Genomic DNA, 19,932 nt, shown 5'->3' on the forward strand with positions numbered 1-19,932 from the left:
CAATTTTATGTCTTATATTGGGTCTTTGATCCATTTTCAATTAATTTTTGTATAAGATGTTATGTTAGGGTCCAACCTTATTCTTGCAGTGTAATTTTTATATTTTATTTCTTCCAGATCATACTGCAAACACTTTCAAAACAGGCAACGTGTTTATGGGGTTCTTCTCAATTTGAATAAATCATCTCTGCCTACCTTCCAATAACTTCCTTTGCTTCCCTTCTCAACTCTCTTTAATGACAGACTTTCTGTCAACAATGACTGAGTGAAGCCAGACACCCCACAGCTCATAAGTGTCTTCTCTCTGACTTCCCATCCCTTAAGGAGAGAGTCTGATTAGCATGATTTAATATTTCAAATCAGGTTACCTGAGGCTCTTCATTTGATACCTCTGGCCAGCTATCCATTATTCCTAGTCCAATCAGCTGTCGTGGAGATAGGGAGGAGAGTAGATATCACCTTCATTCATTTAAAACACTATTTGCGGGGGCAGAGTCAAGATGGCGGCGTAGGCAGACTCGGAACTCACCTCCTCCCGTGGACACAGCCAATTTACAACTACTCGTGGAAAAATTACCCCTGAGACAGAACTGAAAACTGGATAAGAGGAACTCCTGCAACAGCGGACAATCCTAACTGAGGTGGAAGAGGCAGAGACCCCCTTCAGGAGAGAAAAAACGCCGCCTTCACAAGCCGCCGGCTTCACGGCCGCCGGGAGCAGCGCACAGGTACGCAGCCTCCCTGGAGGCGCAGGGTCCTGAGCCGGGAGCGCCCCTGCTGTGGGCACTTTGTGGACCCAGCACAATCGAGACCAGCGGCATAAGATCTGACTGTGCCTGCTACTAAAACAGTGGTGAGTGCCCCCAGAAAACCCGCTTCACAAAGAAACTAAAACTGGCTCTTAAAGGGCCCGTGCGCAAACTCACCCGTTTCAGAGAGCATCCTAAAATCACCAGAAAGAAAGGTTCACAGTGCTTTGGTGACAAGAGACTCACCTAATAGGCCCTGAGTGCATCTCGGTGAGGGGTGAGACCTCTTCAGGGACTGGGACATTGGCGGTGGCCATTGTTGTGGCCTGGTGTGAGCATGCTGACACAGACGCCATTGGAGTTCTCCCTGAGGCCTGCTAGCCCAGGGTCTGCCCCACCCGATAGAGCACCGATTTAATCCAGCTCAGCCAGGGCAGGCAGCCCACCCTAGAGACTGGCCCCACCCAACAACAAGCCCTCAGGCAACTTGTGGGCCTGCATAGATTGGTGACTGGATTCTCTGCAGCCTGGCAACTGAGCCGACTTGAGCAGGGCAGGGTGTGCACAAGGAGTGGGTGGAGAGTGTGGGGTGGTGGTGGAGTGTGTGGGGCTCCTGCTGTGGAGAGACTGGGTCCGCTTGGGAGGTCGGGGCGCTCACACGGGGCAGGACTGTGTTGACTCTGTGTGTGGAACTGTGGGCGGCAGGGCTTGTCAGCTGCAGAAGACTTGTGCTTCTCAAAGACCCACATAGGAGGTTTGCCCCACCTTCCAAAGCCTGAAATAATTGGGTGCTCCTGTGCCTGAGGCCAGCCCCACCCAGCTGCAATCCTCAGGGAGCTCACAAGAGACCTAATAGGCTAGAGGCTTATAGCAATTGTAAGGCCCTGAGCCTAACAACCTGCCACGCTGGGGGCCTACTCACTTAAAAGAAATACTGCAACACAAATGTGGTATTAGAACTTGCAGCCAACTGTGCTGGGGCTCCCCACACCTGATAAAGAGACTGAAGGGCCCACAACAACTACAAGCAGGTGAGCATTACAACAGCTGGCCAGGAGCATAACTTGGCCTCCCTGGGAGCCTACAGGGAGAGCAAACAGGCCACAACAGAAGGACACATGTAGCCCACATAGGGGTCACCCCTGGAACATTGAGAACTGAGGGAAGCACACTGGAAGCCTCCTAAGGCATCACTTACATAAGGTCACCTATCCAAGAACAGGAGACGTGGCTGACCTACCTAATACGTAGACACAAGCACAAGGAAAGAGGCAAAATGAGGAGGCAAAAGAATACATTCCAAGTAAGGGAACAGGACAAAACCCCAGAAAAGGAACTAAGTGAAACAGAAATGAGCAACCTACCTGACAGAGAGTTCAAACTAAGAGTGTTAAGGATGCTCACTGATCTGGGGAGAAGAATAGATGAACTCAGTGAGAATGTCAACAAAGAAATGGAAGACATAAAAAAGAACCAATCAGAAATGAAGAATACAATACTGGAAATGAAAAATTCATTAGAAGAACTCAAAAGCAGAGTAGAGGATACAGAAGAACGGATCTGAGAGCTGGATGAAAGACTAGAAGAAATTACCCAAGGTGAACAGGTAAAAAAAAGAATTAAAAAGAGTGAGGACAGTCTAAGGGACCTCTGGGACAACATCAAGTGCACTAACATCCGTGTTATAGGTGTCCTGGAAGGAGAAGAGCAAGACAGGGGGGCAGAGAATCTATTTCAAGAAATAATAGATGAAAACTTCCCTAACCTAAGGAAAGAAACAGACATCCAGGTACAGGAATCACAGAGAGCCCCAAACAAGATAAACCCAAAGAGACCCACACCAAGACACATCATAATCAAAATGTCCAGAATTAAAGATAAAGAGAGAATCCTAAAAGCCGCAAGAGAATGTCAAGTTACATACAAAGGAAACCCCATAAGGCTATCAGCTGACTTCTCAGCAGAAACCTTACAGGCTAGAAGAGAATGGCATGATATATTTAAAGTGCTAAAAGGAAAAAACTTACAGCCAAGAATACTCTACCCAGCAAGGTTATCATTCAAAATGGAAGGAGAGATCAAAATTTTCCCAGATAAGCAAAAATTACAGGAGTTTGTCACCAAGAAACCAGTGCTATAAGAAACGTTAAAGGGACTGATTTAAGGGGAAAAGAGAAGAGCACAAATAGGAAAAATTATCTATTTCCATGATTAGAACGTAATGGATGCAAATGCACAAAAAAGAGGTTAGATATGATATCAAAAACATAAAAGGAGGGAGGAGGGGAGTTAAGAGTACAGCTTTCAGACAGAGGTCAAACTAAAGTGACCATCAATTCTGTATAGAAGAAGAAAGGAACAGAGAAGGACTACTAAAACACTGAGAAAAAAAAAAAAGTTAAAAAATGGCAGTAAGTACATACTTATCAATAGCTACTTTAAACGTCAATGGACTAAATGCTCCAATTTAAAGGCATAGGGTGGCTGACTGGATAAAAAAACAAGACCCATATATATACTGCATACAAGAGACACACTTCAGACCTAAAGACACTCACAAACTGAAAGTGAAGGGATGGAAAAAGATACTCCACGCAAATGGCAACGAAAAGAAAGCTGGGGTAGCAGTACTCATATCAGACGAAATAGACTTTAAAACAAAATCTGTAAAAAGAGACAAAGAAGGGCATTACATAGTGATCAAGGGAACAATCCAACAAGAGGATATAACACTTGTAAATATCTACGCACCCAATGTAGGTGCACCTAAATATATAAAGCAATTATTAACAGACATAAAAACAGAAATAGACAGTAACACAATAATAGTAGGGGTTTTTAACACTCCACTTACACCAACGGATAGATCATCCAAACAGAAGATCAATAAGGAAACATTGGCCTTAAACGACACACTAGAACAGATGGACCTAGTAGATATATACAGAGTATTCCATCCAAAAACCGAAGAATACACATTCTTTTCAAATGCACATGGAACATTCTCCAGGATTGATCACATATTAGGCCACAAAACAAGTCTCCATAAATTTAAGAAGATTGAAATAATACCAAGCATCTTTTCTGACCACAACGGTATGAAACTAGAAATCAACTATAGGAAGAAAATCAGAAAAGCCACAAATACGTGGAGATTAAACAAAATGCTACTGAACAACGACTGGGTTAACAAAGAAATCAAAGAAGAAATCAAAAAATACCTGGAGACAAATGAAAATGAAAATACGACATGCCAGAATTTATGGGATACAGCAAAAGCGATTCTAAAAGGGAAGTTTACAGCAATAAAGGCCTATCTCAACAAACAAGAAAAATCTCAAATAAACAATCTAACAATGCACCTAAAGGAACTGGAAAAAGAAAAACAAACAAAGGCCAAAATCAGTAGAAGAATGGAAATAATAAAAATCAGAGCAGAAATAAATGAAATAGAGACCAAGAAAACAATAGAAAAAATTAATAAAACCAAGGGCTGGTTCTTTGAAAAGATCAACAAAATTGACAAACCTTTAGCTAGACTCACCAAGAAAAAAAGAGAGAAGGCACAAATAAGTAAAATCAGAAATGAAGGAGGAGAGGTTACAACAGACACCTCAGAAATACAAAAGATTATAAGAGAATACTATGAAAAGCTATATGCCAACAAATTCGACAATCTGGAAGAAATGGATAAATTCTTAGAATCATACAACCTTCCAAAACTGGATCAAGAAGAAGTAGAGAATTTGAATAGACCAATCACCAGTAAGGAGATCGAAACAGTAATCACAAACCTCCCCAAAAATAAAAGTCCAGGACCAGACGGCTTCCCTGGTGAATTCTACCAAACATTCAAAGAAGACTTAATACCTATCCTTCTCAAACTCTTCCAAAAAATTGAGGAGGGGGGGAAGCTCCCTAACTCATTCTATGAAGCTGACATTACCCTGATACCAAAACCAGACAAGGACAACACAAAAAAAAGAAAATTACAGGCCAATATCACTGATGAACATCGATGCAAAAATCCTCAACAAAATACTAGCAAATTGCATACAACAATACGTTAAAAAGATTATACACCATGATCAAGTGGGATTTATTCCAGGGATGCAGGGATGGTTTAACATTCGCAAATCAATCAACGTAATACACCACATTAATAAAATGAAGAATAAAAATCACATGATCATCTCAATAAATGCAGAGAAAGCATTTGACAAGATACAGCATCCATTTATGATAAAAACTCTGAATAAAATGGGTATAGAAGGAAAGTACCTCAACATAATAAAGACCATATATGACAAACCCACAGCTAATATCATCCTTAATGGTGAAAAACTGAAAGCTATCCCTCTAAGAACAGGAACCAGACAAGGATGCCCACTGTCACCACTCCTATTTAACATAGTAGTGGAAGTCCTAGCCAGAGCAATCAGGCAAGAGAAAGAAATAAAAGGGATCCAAATTGGAAAGGAAGAAGTGAAACTGTCACTATTTGCAGATGACATGATTTTATATATAGAAAACCCTAGAGAATCCACCACAAAACTTTTAGAAGTAATAAACGAATATGGTAAAGTTGCAGGATACAAAATCAACATACAAAAATCAGTTGCATTTCTGTACACTAACAACGAAGTAGCAGAAGAGAAATTAAGAAAACCATCCCATTTACAATTGCAACAAAAAGAATAAAATACCTAGGAATAAACTTAGCCAAAGAGGTGAAAGATCTTTGGTACACGGAAAACTATAAAACATTTGTGAAAGAAATTGAAGAAGACACAAAGAAATGGAAAGATATTCCGTGCTCTTGCATTGGAAGAATTAACATAGTTAAGATGTCCATACTTCCTAAAGCCATCTATAGATTCAATGCAATCCCTATCAAAGTTCCAACAACATTTTTCACAGAAATAGAACAAAGAATCCTAAAATTTATATGGAACAACAAAAGACCCCGAATAGCTAAAGAAATCCTGAGAAAAAAGAACAAAGCTGGAGGTATCACACTCCCTGATTTCAAAATATACTACAAAGCTATAGTAACCAAAACAGCATGGTACTGGCACAAAAACAGACACACAGATCAATGGAATAGAATCGAAAGCCCAGAAATAAACCCACACATCTATGGACAGCTAATCTTTGACAAAGGAACCAAGAACATACAATGGGGAAAATAAAGTCTCTTCAACAGATGGTGTTGGGAAAACTGGATAGCCATATGCAAAAAAATGAAAGTAGACCCTTACCTTACACCATACACAAAAATTAACTCCAAATGGATTAAAGACTTGAATGCAAGACCTGAAACTGTGAAACTTCTAGAAGAAAACATAGGCAGTACACTCTTCGACATCGGTCTTAGCAGCATCTTCTCAAACACCACGTCTGACCGGGCAAGAGAAACAATAGAAAAAATAAACAAATGGGACTACATAAAACTAAAAAGCTTCTGCACAGCAAAGGAAACCATCAACAAAACGGAAAGACAACCTAACAATTGGGAGAAGATATTTGCAAACCATACTTCTGATAAGGGCTTAATCTCCAAAATATATAAAGAACTCATGCATCTCACCAACAAAAAAACTACCAACCCAATTAAAAAATGGGCAAAAGACCTGAACAGACATTTCTCCAAAGAAGATATACAGATGGCCAACAGACACATGAAAAGATGTTCAAAATCACTAACTATCAGGGAAATGCAAATCAAAACTACAATGAGATATCACCTCACGCCCGTCAGAATGGCTATAATTAACAAGACAGGAAACAACATGTGTTGGAGAGGATGTGGAGAGAAAGGAACTCTCATACACTGCTGGTGGGAGTGCAAACTGGTGCAGCCACTATGGAAAACAGTATGGAGATTCCTCAAAAAAGCAAGGATAGAACTACCATATGATCCAGCTATTCCACTGTTGGGTATTTATCCAAAGAACTTGAAAACACCAATTTGTAAAGGTACATGCACCCCTGTGTTCATTGCAATGTTATTCACAATAGCCAAGACTTGGAAGCAACCTAAGTGCCCATCAAGGAACGAATGGATAAAGAAGATGTGGTATATATACACAATGGAATACTACTCAGCCATAAGAAACGATGAAATCCAGCCATTTGTGACAACATGGATGGACATTGAGGGTATAATGCCAAGTGAAATAAGTCAGAGGGAGAAGGTCAAATACCATATGATTTCATTCATTAAGTAGTAGATAATAACAACAATAAACAAACACATAGGGACAGTGATTGGATTGGTGGTTACCAGAGGGGAAGGGGGGAGGGAGGAGGGCGAAAGGGATAATTCGGTACATGTGTGTGGTGATGGGTTGTAATTAGTATTTGGGTGGTGAACATGATATAATCTATGCAGAAATAGAAGTACAATGATGTACACCTGAAATTTTTACAATGTTATAAACCAATGTTACTGTAATAAACAAAAAATTAAAAAATTAAAAAATTAAAAAATAAAAATAAATAAAATAAGCCAAAATAAAACACTATTTGCATACACTACATATTCTAGTTTCTTGCAACCAGAAAGAATAATGTGGTTGCACCACATGTGACCTACTCTATGACCTTCAGAATAGTGGATTTTTTTTCTAAAAAAAAAAAAGAGCATAATAAATACTGAGATTAAAATGATAAGGAAGAGATGGTTTTCTTTTCTTGTATGTCTTAGTCTGGCTTTGGTATCAGAGTGATGTTGGCTTCACAAAGTGAGTTGAAGCGTTCCCTCTAATTCTACTTTTTGGAAGAGTTTAAGAAGGATTGATATGAATTCTTATTTAAATGTTTGATGGAATTCACCTGTGAAGCCATCTGATCTTGAGCTTTAATTTGTTCCGAGATTTTTGTTTACTGATTCCATCTGTTCATTTGCTATTGGTCTGTTCATGCTTTCTGTTTCTTCTTGATTCAGTGTTGGTAGGTTGTATGTTTCTAGAATTATTCATTTTTTCTAGGTTGTCCAATTTGTTGACATGTAATTGATAATAATAGCCCTTTATGATCTTTTTCTCTGTGTCATCTATTGTAATATCTCCTCCTTCACTTATGATTTTATTTATTTGAGTCTTCTCTTTTTTTACTTGGTTAGTATAACTAAGAGTTTGTCAATTTGTTTATCTTTTTTAAAAAACAACTCTTAATTTCATTGATTTCTTTCTATTGTTTTTCTATTCTCTATTTAATTGTTTCTGTTCTAATCTGTATTATTTACTTCCTTTTGTTAACTTGGCCTTAGTTTGTTCTTCTTTTTCTAGTTGCTTGAGGTGTAAAGTTAGATTTTTTTATTAGAGATCTTTCTTACTTTTTAAAGTAGGCATTTGTCACTGTAAACTTCCCTCCTAGTACTGCTTTTGCTGTACCCCATAAGTTTTGGTATATTGTATTTAATTTTTGTTTGTCTCAAAGTATTTTCTAATTTTCCTTTCAATTTCTTCTTTGGCCCAGTGGTTGTTCAAGAGTGTCTTGTTTAATTTCCCATCTTCGTTTTGTTATTATTTCTAGTTTTATTCCATTATAGTTGGAAAAGATATTTGGAAATATTTCATTCTTCCTAAATTTGTAATACTTGTCTTGTGACCTAGGATGTGATTTATCCTAAAGAACGTTTCATGTGTCCTAAAGAATGTGTATCCTGCTGCTGTTGAGTGGAATATTCTATATATGTCTGTTAGGTCCATTTGGTCTGTAATGTTGTTCAAGTCTGCTGTCTCTTTATTGATTTTATGTCTGGATAATTTATTCATTATTTAAAGTCGAGTCTTGAAGCCCCTTGTTGTTATTGTATTGCTGTCTATTTCTCCCTTCAGATTTGTCAATGTTTGTTTTATATATTTATGTGCTCTGATGTTGGGTGCATGTATGTTTATAATTGCTATATCAACTGGTGAATTGGCCCTTTTATTACTATGTAATGATCTTCTTTGTCTCTTATGACAGTTTTTGACTTAAACTCTATTTTTTCTTGCATTTGCAAAAGCACGGATAAACTTAGAGGATATTATGCTAAGTGAAATAAACCAGACACAGAAAGACAAATACTCATGGTACTAAATCTAAATAGTCAATCTACACTAGTCAAACTCATAGAAGCAAACAGTAGAATGAAGGCTGTCAGGAGATGGGAGGAGGGAGAAATGGGGAGGCATTAGTCAAAGGGTACAAAGTTTTAGTTATGCAAGATGAATATGTCCTAGACATCTACTGTACAGTGTAGTTTCTATAGTAGACCGTATTATATTCTTAAAAATTTACTAAGAAATTAAATCTTATGTTATGTATTCCTATCACAAAATAACAATAAGAAAAAGAAGGTGGGAGTAAAATTTTGGAGGTGAAGGCTATGTTTATCACATAGATTATGGTGATGGTTTCACAGATGTATACTTATCTCCAAACTCATCAAGTTGTATATATTAAATATGTACAGCTTTTTGTATGTCAATCATACTTCAGTAAAGTTGTTTAAAAAATAAATAATTTTTTTAATGATAAGAAAGATCCTTTCCTCAGGGAGTATATAGCCTAGCTTTAAGTTTAGGTAACTACTGTCCTCTTATTAGTACTAGGAGCAGGGATTTCTCTAGAAGGTGGTGAGTGGTCACAGACACCCTGAAATATTTCTGGTTCAATATTAACTTGTATAGTTTTTGTTTTTGTTTTCCCCAAAAGGATCTAAAAATAGACTAAACTTCAAGAGTCCCACATGAAAAATTTCCAGCCAGTATCCAGCATCATGAAACCTGAGCAGCCTGAAGTGAAGGCTGAGGGGATAGGTGATCCCAGGGTTGCCCTGTCTAACAAGACAGCATCAATGAACTGTTGGTACTGAACTGTTGCTTATAAAGCATGACTGTTTAAGAGAACACTGGAGATAAGAGAGAGCTCTCAACAGGACACGTAACTCAAAATCACAGAATGTGAGAACTGAAAAGGACCTGTAGTTTACTGAGAAATGCCTCAAAGTTGGGGGAAGGCCAGGAGGCACAACAGGTAGATCCTTCATCCCTACATTCTCCAGACCAATTAGGAGTTTATACCTATTGGACATTTGATTTGTTTGATGCCTGGTTTGCACTACAAAATTATTTTATTTTTTTATCCCTTGTCAGTTAATTCATTTTGTAGTTAATAAAACCAAAGGACACAGAAGTAAAGGGAATTATGAAATATCCAAGTCATTATGCCATCTTGTGTGAGAATGAGATAAAAATTCCATGTCCTTTCCACTTTGTCCTGTTAGTTTTCCATCAGGCCAAGGACAATAAAAAACCCTGTTTCAAATTTTTTGCTTGGCAGTTAGATCCGTGCTTGGAGTAGAACACACAATATTTATAGTCTCTTGGAGTTAAGAAACCAGATACTTATCTTTTGTTTCCAGTCAAACAGTTCATTTCCCTGAGAAAATTCTAAAGTCAAATTCCATCTAAAATATTATAAACTTACTGGTGGGTTCTGAAAAATAAGTTCTTAAGCAATTTGACTCAGAGCGTGTTCTCTCTTGGCAGAGTGCTGCCCCCTGATCGAAGGTGGTTATCTCAAATTCTGGTGCCCACGAGCTACAAGGAACACTCCAGTTTCTCCTGAGTCCAGGTTTTCATTGCACCATGTATCGCAAAAACTGGATATTTTATTCTCTAACAACTCAAGCCGTTAAATGAAATTCTGAGAGGTTTTTTTTTTTTTTTTCTTACACAAGCCTTTCCTTTGCTATTCTTAGGTTTGTCACTTTTCTAGCATTAGCCTTTCTCAAGTTCTCTTCCCACCATCATAGGAACCAAAAAGAGTTTCTAGCAGAGCTGAATTTCTCCATGCATTGGAATGGTCCACATGCATTTTCTCTTTCCTTCTAACCCTAGATATAAAATAAATAGGTATTTTTCTTATTATTTGTCAAAAATTAATCCAACTCAGCAATATCAGAAAACATGTTTGTGGAGAAAATGATGAAAATTCAAATGATAACTTGAATGGTATAAATAAATTCAAATTTATGGACACGTTACATTTAGTGAGCTATATAAATGTGTTTCTAGTATGAATCTGGAAGTAAAAATACTTCAACAATCCTCCCTTCAATTACATAGACCTTCCTATTTCCCTTGTACGCTACATAATAAAATTCATTAAATATAGTTTCTGTTATAGTGTCTTCAAAAATATGCTGGCTTTTCACTATCTTTTAAACAATTAACACTTATCTCTCTTAAGTGGGCTTAAGACCATGAAGAGGGAGATATCAGAGGTATCAGGTGCTGAAAATAGAAAAGTTTTCTCCTTTAATGTACTTATAAACCATTGCGAACTTTCTGCAATAGAGATAAAAATGATCACCCTCAATCTCCAGGAATAGTCTTTTTATCCCAGCACCCAGTCAGTACCCATTCATTTAAGGAAGAATGTTGAAAGGATGTAAACACTTTTCCTCAACTATGCCACAGAATAAGAAGAGTAAAAAGCCAACAACAAAATTAACTTACCAGGAAGCTATGGAAACAGCATTCCTAATGTAGAAACCATCACTTTCTCATTGCAGTCAGGAACGAGAAAAGGATGCCTGTTTTCACAACAGTTGCTAACTGTTATATTTGCCATCATACAAAATGGTATAAAGCATGGAAAGGAAATTTTAAATTGTAATTTTAGAGATAAAATTGGCATTTCTATGATTGTATACATATAGAAAACTCACTATTGGACAAACTGCTTGCAAAGAGAATTCTGCAAGGTGACACCATATAAGATCAATATAAAATAACCAATAGCTCTCTATATTCTAGCACATCAGTTAGATACATATAACAGTAAAAGGGACATTACTCATAACAGTAACAAAATTACAAAATACCTAAGGAAAAGCATATCAAGAAATGTGAGGGCTGGCCCCGTGGCCTAGTGGTTAAGATTGGTGTGCTCCACTTTGGTGGCCTGGGTTTGGTTCCCGGGCATGGATATACACTACTTATCAGAGGCCATACTGTGGCAACAATTCACATACAAAATAGAGGAAGATAGACACAGATGTTAGCTCATCTTCCTCAGCAAAAAAAAAAGAAAAGAAATGTGTTAGACTTTTATAAAAAACATCCATGTAATATGACTAGAAGATACAAAAAACTATCTGAATACGTGGAAAGAGAGAATGCTCATGGATTGGAAGACTTGATATTTAAACAATTTTAATCTTTTCAAATTAATCTGGGGATGTAATGCAATTTAATTCAAAAATTTCAAAAAGAATTTTTCATGAACTTGTAAAGCTAACTCAAAAATTTGTATTGTAATATTCAACGTAAAAACTAGCAAAGAAGATTTTGAAAAAGAAAAACGATAAGGCAATGCTTGCTCTATCTGATATGAAAATGTATCATAAAGCTATAGTAATAGAAGAATGTAGTATTTGTGTGGAAATAGACAAGTATATCACTGAACCAAAATAGGTAGTCCACAAGTAGATGCAGTATATATGGGAATTTGGAATACAAAAATGATGGCATTACAAATTATTAAGGAAGAATGGCCTAGTCAATAAGTGATTTTAAGACAATTGACCATTTGGTATCAGATAAAGATCTAATCTTATGGGGTTTCTTCCCGAAGTTAGACTTGAATGTAAAAGTAAAGAAGCCAAAAATAAAACAACTATGAAATTATTATGAGGAAAATATGGGATATCTACAACATGAAATCCATAAGGAAAAGATCGATACATTTTTTTCATTCCTAGTCACCCCTAATCAATCTGATACATTTGGTGGTATCAACATATAAACATCTTTGTAACAAAATATGTCATAAATAAAATTAAAATACAAGGAACAAGCTGGGAGAACATATTTACAACATATAAAACAGAGATAAGCTATTACAAACATATAATTAACAAATTTATATTGGTTAATTATATATAAAAGATATATAAATTAATAAACAAGTTAAGCCACAGAGTAGAAAATAGGGTAAATATATATAAAGGCAAATAACAGAAGAGGTAATATAAATGTCAAAAAGAATTTTCAACCTAACTAATTACTAAGTAAATGCAAGAACAATAAAAATTATCAACTCACAAATGAATGTATTTGCAAAAATACAGAGTAAATGAAGTTTTGTGGAAATGAATCCACATTATGCAATGCTATGCAGCAATTTTAAAGAGTGAAGTAGCTCTATATATTCGGACATGAAAAGATCTCACAGGCAAATAATTTAATCTGAAACAGGTCAGATTCAATACATTCTGGGTGAATTTTTTTTTCTACCACGTTATACTGGCAGCATGAACAAAAAAATGCAGGAGCTCAGAGGACGGATTTTAACTCTAGAGGACTGTAGAAGATATGACCCTATAGCCAATTGCTAAAATACGAGTGAATATTTGACAGGCAGAAAGTTGTCAATAGGCCTTCCAGGAAGAGACCATACTCTGAATTCAAACTCCTTATAATTTCTTCTCCAAACTTCCCTGTCAGTCCTGCCAGTTCATCTAAATCGATCCCCAACCACCACCCTCTCCTAGGTTAGGCTCTTTCATGCCTTCTTCCCTTGTACCAATCTTTTTCCCTCCACTTAATATATCCCTCCATTGTCCCCTCAGCCTCTCCCTCCTCATTTGTCTGGCTAATTCCTTCTTCTACGCCTAGCTAGGGCATCACTTTCTTCATAAAGCCGTTCCTGAGCCTTATCATCTCTCTTTGGGTTTCTTAGTCCTCATGCTTCTTTTCCCATAGAATTTATTCTATTATTTGAGATCTGGAATCAAAACAGATTAAAAAGATTGATTTTTTTTGTAAAATATTGATGATAAAAAGGAATTAAACTTCATGCAGTGTGTGCATGTGTGTTTCAATGGACAAATATGGAAAGTGAAATACCAATGAAAGCACCTGAACAATTCTGTAGATCTTATATTAGTTATGCATATGATGTCATGTCAAAATTAGTATAGAAACATTATTTATCATCTAACTTCCCACCCGTAGATCAAGTAACTCCATATAAAGGTACATTTCCTTGATATACACACGTAGGTGTGAAGATATCTTTTTCCTCTTCTGGAAAACCTGGTAGACTGTTAACGTCTCTTCCTCTTGTTACATTTACAAATGTCAAAATGAAAGAAAGTAAGTAAATGTATAATGTAAAACTCACAGATTTGCAATGTCAAACACAACAATTTAAAACATATTGATATTCTCCCTTGGACATTAGACTGCAAAATTGAGGATAAAAATGTCCTGCAAGTTTAAAATAAATGACAAGCAGAGTCAGTATATTTTTTTTCTTCTGTTATCAAGACTTGAAAAGAAGTGAAATGTATTGCTGAATTAAAAAAAAAAACACAGAAAAGAAAAGAAAGCAATATAACTCTGATCATCAGTTAAGAAAAAATATTTATTGTATATAATAATATGTGTAATATATCTAATATAGTACTACAGCATTGTATCACCAGTTAGTAAGAAATATTGTAAGCAAGCAAAGGGATTTCACAGCCCAAATGATTAGAGACTATGGATAGGCAAGGCAAACAAGAAAACTATATAAGAGAAAGAAAAAGAAAATTTGAATATATTGGAATGGCTTATTTATTCTAGGCATTATCAGTCACTTTCAATTACCGTATTCAAGTTAATCTAGGTTGAGATTTAGGTTATTGAGACACAAATGCAATCTATGTGGACTGGGACCAGTTAAGGGCTTGAATAGATCTGATACCTAAACGCTATAATCTGATAATGACTCCCTACTCCCTCATGCCCTTTTCATAAGAAATAACATAAAACTCAGATCCCCAACTCCCAGGAAATAGCCACCAATTGCTGAAGCAGAACAACATCGTCTAGATTCAGATGATTAATTGCTGCATACAAATCATATTTGGGGCCTGTCATGTAATACATGTGTTTGCTTAATGTGTTGGAGGTTTCAGTATACCCTTTAGGAGCCTCAATTAATACATCACTAACATAGAAACCTTTCAATTTAGATGGAAAGGAAATTAACATGTTGCTAAACGAATTACATCCATGGTTTAGTAAAAAGAAACAACAGTAACAATTCCAAAACAGTGATTTGAAAGAGTTATGTATTGATTTCTGTTGTTAAAGTGGATTTCAACGTACAAAATACTAACTCAACAGAAATCAATATCTCCTTTCACTTCACAGTGTGCCTTTAAAAACATCATTCAGTTTTTCAAAGACTGGATGTTTAATTCAGGACACGTTCCTAATAGTCGCTGCCTTAGTTAACAGTACACAATGCAAGTTGGCAGAATAAAGGGGGAGATTCTAACTAGCTGTGCTGTTTGTGTGTTCTGAGATCCATTCATTCAGCTTATTCTGATAGTGAAGGAATAAATCAAAACTACTGAAAGCCAACATTTTCCTTCACTCCCCAGTTCTAAGCTATGCTGAAGGGTCTACGCTTAATACGAAATGAATTTGTCAATTTTAGTTTCAATTTTGGTAGAAAGCGAAAATGTCCTTAAGACAAAAGTATTTTCTTTATTATTTGGCCGTTAAAAGACCAGAGAATTCCTCACTAGGAACTTCGCTCACATTATGAAATGGCTTATGACCCTACCTGGTTCTGGTCTCATCTGTCAAAGAAACATGCCCATCGCCTAACACACAGGATTCTGTAGAATGAAATTAAATAAGGCTCTTTTTCTGTTAAGCCCTTCTCCTAAACCAAAGGCATTATGCAAATACAATTTGTTAATAAAGAAATTCTTTAATGTCACTTGTAATTATGTTTATGCATTATCAGAAATAGTTACTTTCACAATATATCTGAAATATCTTTTAGTATTAAATATGAAATATAACTGAAAATGTTTATTTTCAGTATTTATTTTAGAAATAAAAGAAACTATCAGTTTTTTAAAACTGTCACAATTTCACAAATATGAAAACACATAGTCCTTTTTTTTTCTGCCAACTCTGGTACCTTTCCTTAAAGAATTTAAAAGGACAATCTAATCACCTCTAAAGGAAATGTGTTTTATTTTTATCTACTCTACAATTTAAAAATTCTTTAAATTTTTCTCCTGCAAGGAAAGTTTAATGAGGCATATTTGCTTGTTTCCATGGTACTTCAAAGGAGGATTACTAGCTGAATGCAAGAAGATGTATACAAAAAAAAAAAAAAAAGGAATAAATAACAGCACTTGCAATAGGAGAGAAACTTTACTTTTCAAATAAATTCCATAGGGTAGTATGTACTCATTTATAGTCTGTAAAACAATGCCAATCATTTTGAATATTATTTAAAGATCAGTTTTTCCTGAAAAAAAAAATGAATAGTATCAAGAGTTTTATCATATAATACAATCTACACTACAAAATGCAAAAATATCCTGTCTCAGTAAAGGGGAAAAATTCAGTTCTCTCTAACTACTGTATGCATTTAAAAACAAGCATCAAGTCCAGTTTGCATTGTCTTTGATCTAGTAAGCAGCATGCTAAGCTTTTTTTGTGTTACAGAAATTGTGAGTACCATGTTCTGTTAACTTTGAACTCTGACCCTTGCAAATCCAATCACACTTGAGGGAGATTTTCCTGGGAGCCATGAGCCAACATATATCTTGCTGCTCAAGCTCTCTTTCAGCCCCAGCATATATATGGGTGATTTTCTTTACAATTTTGTTTTATAAGTATTTTGATGATGTCTGAAATTTAAAATACAAAGCAATTAATTCAAAGATTTCTATAACAATTCATGCAGGAATATTATAATATCGCATTTATAACTTGTGGTGATAATTAAATGCTATTCCATTAATATCCCCAATCTTTCTTTTATGGATTTAAAATTAAGTGGATGAGTCACATGTAAATGGGAGAGCAGGTCTTGAATGCACTTGTGTCTGACATCATAGGTCCTATTTTAGCATTTCTGAAAAAGGAATACCAAGCATAAGAGGTGTTATGCTGTTGAAGGCAGTTCAGTACATTGACAATGGATAAATACCAACAAAACAAAAAGAGTAGAAATCATTAGAAAATGTCATTTTTTATGAGGCAATATGCTCTAGTAGAAAGAACCCTAAATTGAAGTCAAAAGGAGTCAGTTTCTAATCCTAAATCTGCCATTTAGTAGAAATACAAAGTCTTCAACCTCAGTTTCCTCATTTGTAAAATGGTGGTGGATTGGACGGATGGATTGGGTGATATCTAAAATATCTTTAAATTCAGGCTAATATAAATTATGAGGGGGGAAGTAGTCAGCAGGCATTATTTTTCTGATCATTGAGCTGTGAGCTCAAAGGTTAGGAAAGAAAAAGGGTAACAGACAGAGGAGGTTAAACAGAGAGTGGGCTGTCACACCTTGATCTTTTCCTTATGTGCAATCAGAAGACCCCAAATTCAAAAAGAAAGGAGCTGAAGACTGGCTGGCACCCACTCAGATCTTCTTGTTTGTGAAGACCCTTGTGGCAGCTGCAACAGAAGTGAGGGCAGCAGAGGAAGCCGAATTCACTCAAGGTAATGCTGCCAAAGGGGGTGTTTAAAAAAAAACAGACAGTTGTTAAAGTGGTGAAAACAGATTTCATTCAGGAACCACTGCAATAGGTGAAAAGAGACCTCAGTACAGAACTGGGCTCTATTCCAAATACAACAAGAACAGGTAGAGATTTATAGCCAAGGAACAGAGGGAGGCAGTCGGTTAGTGCATGGGAAATTACTAAGACAAGACATCAAGGGTAGGGAGAATTCTTGCTAACCTAACCCAGCAGGATTCTTGCAGAAGGCAGGCCAGGATGATCACCTGGTGTATATCTTCGATCAGATAGCAAGTGATCAGGTATCAAGGGTAGGGGATACTCCCTAACCTGACTTAGCAGGATTCTCACTAAACCTGAGCTATGCAGACCCAGCAAGAGTGGGCATCAGGGCCTAGTTGAGAAGAGGGCTCAGCGGAGCTCAGCTAAAGCTTGGTCAGGGAGAGAGTCTTTGTCAGTGACAAGCAGCACACACAAAAGGACACACAGAAACACAAGAATCACCCAAGTCAGACACCCCAATGAGAGCAATCTAACTTCAGAATAAAGACTGAAATTGTTTTAAGAATGAAAAAAAAACCTTAAGCAAATATGTGGGTCTGTTAACAATTATACACAGCAAACGGATAGCTGTGTATTTCTGTTTTGTTTTCTTTTTTTTCTCTAGCAGAAGAAACAAATTGTGGGCTTTACAACTCTGTTCATCACACACATTTAAACAAACGTCCTCATTAAAAATTTGGATTCTGGAAGCTCTCTGCAGAGAAGATCAGTGCCCATGTGAATGGGCATATAATTCATATACTTCAAAAAAAAAAAAAAAGGCTAAGATTTCCTTGGTTAGTTGAAATGTTCTGAGGAAAAAAGCAAGAGAAAAACTTCTTCAACTAAAGTGTTAAATATTCTCCCATTTCTAGAGCTAGCAACTTCTCGGCATGGGTGAGCTGAATTTCAAAACCATTGTCATTCCTGAGACAACCTGTAGTTTTAAATGACTAGGCTGTCAGCCTTTGAGTTCCCAGCATTCGCCTTTTCTGCTTTAGTGAATAGTAACAATTACATTGCAAACAGCATGTTATTTCCAACTGTTTTTTTGACAGATATCTTTGTGTTACAAATATTGCAAACTTGAGTTAGTTTGCATGATTCATTTTTTATGTAAATCTTAAGGGTGGAGTCTTTTTTTTTTTTTTGGCTTCAATAAAATTGGTCTTTAAAATAGTGTTGACTTATCTTCCTCACATAAAAGAAAAACTTGATAAACAGAATAGTTAAAAAGGCTTTGTATAGATTTCAAAACATTTTTAACATACAGTCGTTAGGTTCATATGGCAAGACTTTTTAATGATTAGAATTCAGTGATTGGGGGAATTGATGCAATATGGAAAAAGGAACTGGGGTAGCAGTGGGGTGGGGTTGGGGGCGGGGGAAATCATGTATTCCTTTTTTCAAAGAACTTGTTGCAATGTCTCCATTCTTAAAAGGGATAGATTGATTTGTGTTAGATGTAACCAACTGAAAATATCATTTCAGAAAGAAGACAGCATTTAAGAAAGAAGAATGAATTTTTGTGTTACAAAGTGCAATAAGCTTGGGGATAGCACTGAGATGAGCCAGACCCTTGAAGATGTTTATCTTTCAAGCTGATTTAAACTTTTAGCAACTACTGAGTCTTTCAAGATCTAAGGAAAAACCAGTAGGATCAAAGCCTATGTTCCAATTTTTAAAAATACTCTTAAATATCTAAAAGAGACTTTTCATAGCACTAAGGCGTTGCTTAGAAATTATATCCAGCTTTTGTAGTATATGTATAGTAATTTATTTATAGCAATTTATAATTCATATACATATAACAAGATTGGATTGGATGTGTCATAAGATCTTTTCCATCTTTGACATTTGTGGTTCCAGTAAGTATTTACTGAGCACTAAGTATATGCAAGGCATTGGTTTTTGCAAAGAGGGTAACTGAATGGTGGATGCAATTGTCTCAGCCATTCACCAAGAGGGTCTTAACGTTCTCCTCAGCTTGACTAAACTGTAGATGGATTTCTTCTGTCTATAGGCCCCTAACCTCCCATTGCTTAGAGTATCTACTTTAGAAAACTTGAAATTGTAAATTTTTTCTTTTGAGATGTAAACCTTCGCCCAGCCTCTTTCACTTTTATAACCGAGGAACGCCTTTTCCAAGGACCTGGGAACCAACTTTTTGAAATGCAATCATCAAAGGAGATAACACCCCTATCTCCTGGTCTCTGTGGGGGGGTAGGAACCTCACTTTGATAAGTAACAATTAGCAAACACAGATGGCCTAATCTCATTGACCGACCCCCCCAACAGTCTCCGATATATCCTTTCCATTTTTCCCAGTGCTTAAAAATCCTCCTGTCTTTTGTTTCAGTGGAGTAGCATTTGATTTCAATCCCTTATTGCAACATTCTTGAAAAAGGTCTTTGCCTGTTTAATTCTGTCCAGTGTAGTTTTTCTTTGACACCTACAAGGAATATAGAATCTAGGGGAGTAAGACTCATGTGCATAGTTAACTTAATACAAAATAGGAGTCTTATGTATCAGTATAGGAAAGGTCACCCAGTCAGTCAAAAAACAGAGATTCTGCTTTGTAATCATAGATACAAATACAAC

General features: G+C 36.3%; 1 long non-coding RNA gene across 1 annotated transcript; it reads left to right on the forward strand.

Moving 5' to 3' along the window:
- Positions 1 to 642: 642 nt before the first annotated feature.
- On the forward strand, positions 643 to 19,078 carry LOC131398742 (uncharacterized). Its single transcript, XR_009216977.1, has 3 exons — positions 643 to 728; positions 17,144 to 17,272; positions 18,823 to 19,078. It is a non-coding gene; the product is annotated as an uncharacterized LOC131398742 (long non-coding RNA).
- The last annotated feature ends 854 nt before the right edge of the window (positions 19,079 to 19,932 follow it).

Source organism: Diceros bicornis, chromosome 36 (assembly GCF_020826845.1).
Source record: "Diceros bicornis minor isolate mBicDic1 chromosome 36, mDicBic1.mat.cur, whole genome shotgun sequence".
Taxonomy (NCBI): Eukaryota; Metazoa; Chordata; class Mammalia; order Perissodactyla; family Rhinocerotidae; genus Diceros; species Diceros bicornis.